This window comes from Chamaea fasciata, unplaced genomic scaffold (assembly GCF_029207755.1).
Source record: "Chamaea fasciata isolate MVZ Bird 193981 ecotype frontalis unplaced genomic scaffold, bChaFas1.0.hap1 SCAF_6, whole genome shotgun sequence".
Lineage (NCBI taxonomy): Eukaryota > Metazoa > Chordata > Aves > Passeriformes > Sylviidae > Chamaea > Chamaea fasciata.
The window spans coordinates 69,175,201-69,181,623 of record NW_027094091.1 but is presented as its reverse complement, the minus strand read 5'-3'; the positions used below and the strand labels follow the sequence as shown (position 1 = coordinate 69,181,623).

The window sequence follows — 6,423 nt, the reverse complement described above, 5'->3', positions numbered from 1 at the left end:
GAGCTTGCAGGCTTCTTACATTTAAATGAACGTGGAAAGCTGAGAGAGAGGTAGTATAAAAGCTCTGTGGGTGCTCGGACAGGTGAGACGTGACTCAGGGGAGGGAGTCGCTTTCCTGAGCTCCTGAAGTTCCATTTGTCTCTCTCAGGAGCAGATGTGAGAAGTTTCCTGTTTGGAATTGGGCTCCAAAAGGAAGGAACCTGAAGCTGCTTCTTTTGATAAATCCATAAGCATGGGAGGCTGTATGAAGCACACTGTTTTAAGTAGCCAGTAACTTCCATGGATATTTTAACTTTTAAAAATGGTGACTTTTAATTCCTCTGCACACTGATGATTTGGCTGTCCCACACAGGTTTCACTGAGGCTGTGAATTGCAATCCCGACCATCTTCCGGTTTCTGGTGCTTAGGGCTGTGGCATTTGGTGTGCAGAAAACATCCCAGGCTGTCCACCTAGGAACTGTATGGGCATTTCCACAGGTCCTCAGAGTGGGAAAAGGCCAAGAGGGTCGTAGTGGGACCTCTCTTTCTCCCAGGCCTGGGCATCCTCAAGACACCTCTAGATTGGTTTTTAAGTGTTTGTTGTTTTTTGTTTTCCAGCCCAGGACTAAGCTGGAGAAAAGGTGGAGAGTAGCAAGTGGGACTGCCATGTTAAGATCCATCCTTGGATTCCAGGTTCTCCCAATGGGTTTGTCCAAAGAAAGGAGGTGTTTGCGGTACCTGTTTGTTCACCTGTTGAGCTTGGAAGAGATGCGGAGCATGAAATTCCAGGGAAGCTGCACTTGTGTAGTGGCTGGAGTGAGAAGCATCTTGCCTGTCTTTCCCCACTGGTGTGCTGTGGTCATTTCCTCTCTGGGTCCTTGTTTCCCTCTTTGTCTCTGTATCCCTCTGTCCTTGCCATGTGTTTGGCACTCTCTCTTTTTCTCCATCTTTCTCCACGCCTCGTGTTCATGCTTATTCTCTGTGGCTTTGTGGTGCTCCCCGTGCCACTGTTTCCCATGGGATCCTTGTGTCCTGTTTGCTGTCCCTGTTCTTTTTTAATCCCTCTCCGTCGTGCTGCCCATCAGTGTACAGAGGCTGACTGGAGGGAGGTTCTTGTGCTGCAGGTTCCCTTCAGGAGGCTGGTGTGATTCAGCAAGCCCACAGTTTGAATTGCCCCCTCCATGTGGTCCAGCCAGCTGTGCCCAGTGCCCATCCTGGAGTGCCTTTTCTGTCAGCTCACGCGCCATCGTGCTGGAGACTGTCAGGCAGGTGCTGGGGTGGACGAGGGGAGGGCAGGGGGCTGAGGTGCTGTTGTTGGGCAGGGCTTGCTCTTTCACCCACACCGAGTGGTGGCCAGGCTCAGCTGAGCACAGCAACTGGTGTTGGAGAGATGATGCCTGTCTCGTCTGTCTGAGCTGCCCCAAAGGCCGAGGACAGGGCTGAGGCTCTGGTGGTTTGGCTGTACGAGGCCCATGGCAGCACAGTCACCGCCCGGCTCCAGGCCTCCCTCCCCGTTACGGAGGCGATGCTGTGAGTCCCTGCAGAAGGGCTGGGGCATGTGGCGATGGAGATCAGTCCCTTCAGCCCTGTGCTTTGTCCCCCAGCTGTGACCTCCTGGAGCATCTGGCTGTGTGGGGCCACCTGCTGCTGGAGCCACAGGGCCTGAGGCTTTCCTTTGCAGCCTTCGTGTGCTCTCTGACCTCCTGGTCCTCCTGCAGCCACCCAGGCCAACACTGTGAGCTCAAATCACAGACTGAGCTGTTCCCCATCCCGAGCGTTGTGCAAGGCAGCAGTTCCAGGGAACAGCAGTGTCCCCATGTCCTGCACCCAAGTGTTGCAGAGACGCGCTTGAACAGCCCTGCTCCTCAGGGAAGGAGGACAGCTGCCCACTGCCCAGCCAGGGTAGGTGGTCTTGAGCGAGTTCTGAGTTCTTTAAGTGTGGACAAAGGTGCAGAAAGGCTGGTGTGCACAAGTTCTGCTCCAGCCATAGAGGTGTGGGGAGCAGCAGCTTCCACAGTGACTCCTGTGTTGCAGCCTTCATCTTGCCTAGCAGTGAGTGTAGAAACACACTCTACTCCCTTCCTTCTCCCTCTGCCTGTCCCTTGCACCACCCTTGCAGAAGAGGAAACACAAAAAAATCAAGAGGATTATGTAAAAACAAGCTGGAGCCTGTTTTTTTAACTTGTTTCCAGGTAACTGCACTGACCTTCCTCCTCCCAGGGGCTTTGTTGTAGTTGCTCTTTTAGTGTCTGCCTCTGAGCAGTATCTCACTCCTGGGACTGGGGAGGCTGAGCTTACCTTTATTTTTTGGGGATGAGGTGGAGGGGAAGTCTGCTTCAGCCCCTGTGGGGAAGAGACTGGGCACAGGGATTTATCCTTCCCATGAAAAGGCACGCACGGTGATTTCTACGCAAAATACTTTATTAGTCAACTAAAAGCAGTGGATCCGCAGCCGGAAAGGGAAGAGGGAGAGGAAAGAGTCAGAGTCCAGCACAGCATGTGGTTTTCACCCTTTTCCCCTGAAATGCCTGTGGCCGGCCATAAAAAGCCCCACCACCAGGCTCAGCTTCTCCCTCCCACACTGGCAGGGTGCAACAGTAGCAAAGAAGCGTGAGGACAGGTACAGGGCAGCTCCGTCTGTGGCCAGGCCCTGCCTGAGCTCCTCTTGGCCCCTTAAATGTCCCTCAGGAGGTGGCAGCAGGTGACACTCACATGGCAGGGGCTGCACCTGGAGAAGGAAGAGGGAAATGAGGAGTCAGAGGGCATATCTGGCTCTGCCCCATGGGCTGTGGGAGAGCTCCCCACAGCCCCCACAGGGACTGCCAGTCTCACCTTTGGCCCTGCGAGCAGATGTCCAGCAGCTTCTTCTGACACTTGGAGGCACCTCAGGCAAGGCTGGAGCAGCAGTCACTTTCCTCCTCCCATGAGCACGTCCCTTCCTTGGCCCTTCAGCTACTGGCGATTGAAGGAGACACAGGAAGACTGATTCAGTGATCAGAATTTGATTTCACTGAGGTTTTCCAAAAGCTTGTATACCATTTCAGGAAGGTTAATAGTTTCTACTACAATAATTAGGTTAAAAGATCATACAAACAGCTCATGCATTTTACAGCATCTTTTTCGTAGGGGGTTGATTGAATCTCTCCTCTTCCCATAAACAGGTTTAATCCCATCTTCTGTAATCTCAAAGTTCTGTTTGTTCCTGCCATGGCATCCTGGTTATCAAACCAAGCCTGCAAATGAATGGTGAGCGGTCTGGGGCAGATGGAGGGAATGGCAGGGCTGTTTCAGAACTGCAGAGAGAGGACGGAGATGTGGGGGAGCTGCTGGTATTGCAGCATCCCTTCCAGCATCCCCTTCCCAGCGTGCCTCCCACAGCACCTTCCCCTGCAGAATCCTCCCTGCTGCCACCCCTCCGGGCGCCTCACCTGCCAGCAGCACCTGGAACTTGTTGGCCGAGAGCATTGCAGGGACAGCTGTCATTTTCTCACACTCTGTCCCGCACACTGAAGGTCAGGTGCACCACGGGCTCATTGACCTCCTGCAAGTCGCTGGAGCTGAGGGTGTAATCCACGTGCCAGCACACTGAGCCCAGCTGGGTCAGTACGGTGGGGAGTGGGATGGTGTCAGCACCCCGGTTCACTCCAGCATGGTGATTTACACTGACCCCCACACTCCTGTTAAGACCCAACACCCCGCTCACACCTCAGGCTGCAGGCACTGAGCCAGTCCTGGAAGGGGCTCTGCTTCTCCTCAAAGGAATGGCACAAGGCGCTGGCATGCTCTGCTCTTGAGGGGAGACAAGAGAAGAACCCCTCTGCTCACACCAGACCTGAAGCTGCCAAACTCCACCAAAGCACCTGGGGAGGCCCCAGGGACTGATGGACAGAAGGGAGGTGACAGAGGACAGCACAGCAGCCAGCCTGCCCTCCATCTGGATGTGAAGGCAAGGCTGGGAACTGTCAGCAACATCCCAGCACGCCTGAGGAACCTTTGGGCAGTCCCAGCTGCTGCAGGTCACCTGACAGAGACTCACCATCTACCCAGTGCTTGGCCGCGCTGGAGAGGATGAAGCCGAGGACAGCAATGGTCGCCTTCAAATCCCCCGACTCTGCAGACGGGAGGGGGGGTGAGCTCTGTCACCTTGGAAAGGCATCCCCAGACACACTGCTGCCCATGCCTGGAGCATGGCTCCATCAGGGGATCGTGGTAAGGACAGCAGTGCTCACCTAACTTTGCATCTAAGGGCAGCTTCGGGATCTTGTCATACTGTGGGAGAGCAGAGCACCACGGTAAACACCAGCTAACACACTCACTATCAGTGTTAACACTAACAATTCTTACCTAAATATTAATACTAATAACATATGCATAATATACGCATATTATTACTACTAGAAGAGGCCGGTAGTGTTCTTAACGCTGAGGCTTGCATGAAGAACACGAGATTAAATAATGTTGCTGATTATGCCATTGTAATGTTGAAACGCTTGGCCCCCACCGCGGTGAGCAGCGGGCCCGCAGCAGGCGGGGGCGGGCACTTGAGTATCTTGGCCAGGGTGCTGATCCTCCCAGCGCTGATCTCGGCCAGCACCCAGTCGGGGCGGCCCAAGTCCCCGCAGAAGCGGAACCGCTGCGGGGAAAGAGGCGCCCACAGCCGGCAGCGGGCTCTGCACGCCCCCCCCGCTCCCCGCCGCCGACCCCCCTCCCCACCACGTCGCCGCCGCTCCCTGGCCCGCGCTGCTACCGCAGAGTCCGCCTTGGCGACTCGGAACCGCTCCCGGCCGGGCTGCCGGCTACGCCCCTCCCTGCCCCGAGTGCCGACGGGCGCTCCGGTGGGGGCTCTGCAGGGGCCTTTCAGCCGGGACCGGGGCTCAGGGAGGGTCGGAGAAGGGGACGGGGGTCTCGGGAGCGGGACCCCGGGCGACCGCGGACCCCCGAGCGCCCCTGGCTCCGCCCGCCTGAGCGCTCGCGCTCCCATTGGCTGCAGCCTCAGCTGCCAAGCCCCGCCAATCCCGGCCCGCCTTTCTCCGCCCCGTCCAATCACAGCCGCCCTTGCAATCCGGGCGCGGTCCCGCCCAGATCAGCCCGCTCAGTCGCGGCCCGGCCCCTCAGCCCGGTCCCGGTCCCCCGTTCGCCTGAGGCGTCCCTCCCGCCGCCCCGGCTTTGGGAACGAGCGGAGCCGTGCCTCCGCTGCCGCAGCCTCGGCAGGTGCTGCCGGGACCCGGGAAGGGCGGCGGGAGCTCCCCGTTGAGGTCCCGGCCGGGAGTTCTCCCAGGGAAACGGGGAGACGGCGGGGAGCGGGCGGAATGGCGGGAGCGGGGCGTGAGGGGACAGCGGGGGGTAGCGGAGCCGAGGGGGGCGGGAACGTGCGGGCCGGGATTGGCGGGCCGACACTGCGCTGTGATAGGTTGGGCTGGCCCGGCCGCCGCTGCCTCAGGTTGTGATTGGCTGGGGTGGCCCGGCCCTGGGGGATAAATAGCGTGCCCTGAGGGGTCTCGGCGCTAGTTCGGCGGCGGCGCGGAGAGCGACGGGTGGGACTGGGTGGTCGGAGGAGCGCCGCCGGAGGAGCGCGGCTGCGCCAGGACGGGATCTTTGCGGCTTCCGGTCAGGGGAGCGCCGGTGAGCCCGCACGCGACTCCCGCGTCTGTCTGTGCTAGCGTGTGGGGACTGGCGGTGTCCTGGGGCAGCGCTGCCGGCCGTGCCCGGTTCTTTCCGCCGCGCCCTGCGTGACTCGGACGGCCGGAGGCTGGTGCGGGGCTTGGTGCGGCGCGGGGAGACCGGCTGGGGCTACCAGGGGAGAAGTGCTTCCGTGGTTTCTGGATACAAAGTAACGCTTAAGATATCAAAAATAAAGCTGCATTTTTTTCAGTTTTAATGTTTTATTTTGTTTTAATTCGAAATAATTATGATTTTTTTCTTTATTACTCCGTTTCATTAATTTCGTCGCTTTATTACATTATTTTGGTTTATTTTTGTTTTCTTTTGCTAGATAGTTGTTGTTACTTCAGTAAAGGTTGTAGGGCTAGGGCTGAAAGACCGGTTGCGAGGCCAGTGGAGGCATAAAGCCCCAGGGTGTGGAATAAGGATCTTGGCACTAGAGGCCGGCCCAAAACAATGAGGAGCAATGGGAATGCTGGGGCTGGAGTGGATAAATGCCACGGGAGAAGGGGATGGAGCTGCAGCTCAGGGCCTGCAGGAGATGCCTGGGGGGTTGCCAGCCCTTGCCCTGTGGTACCAAGCAGAGGCTGAGGGTGTGGGGGGTCGGAGGGCACCAGGGCCCGAGAACCAACACAAGGGCACTTTTTGGGATGGGGGAGCAGGGGCCCAGTGGCTCTTCCCAGCCCCCGGTGCTGCCTGGGGGAGGTGAGGGGGGCCTTTGGGCAAGTGCTGGGCTGAGACCCAGCGAGAGGGGGAAGACAGATGTTGGGCTTCAGGTGCCA

At 57.9% G+C, this 6,423-nt stretch overlaps 2 long non-coding RNA genes across 2 annotated transcripts; one reads left to right on the top strand and one right to left on the bottom strand.

The window, feature by feature from the left end:
* Positions 1 to 1,117: 1,117 nt before the first annotated feature.
* On the top strand, positions 1,118 to 4,448 carry LOC136291549 (uncharacterized). The gene is made up of 2 exons (XR_010721608.1): positions 1,118 to 1,245; positions 3,142 to 4,448. It is a non-coding gene; the product is annotated as an uncharacterized lncRNA (long non-coding RNA).
* On the bottom strand, positions 2,395 to 3,481 carry LOC136291547 (uncharacterized). Its single transcript, XR_010721607.1, has 4 exons — positions 3,409 to 3,481; positions 3,071 to 3,213; positions 2,813 to 2,935; positions 2,395 to 2,708 (listed from the first exon to the last, which is right to left on the bottom strand). It is a non-coding gene; the product is annotated as an uncharacterized lncRNA (long non-coding RNA).
* Positions 4,449 to 6,423: the final 1,975 nt, after the last annotated feature.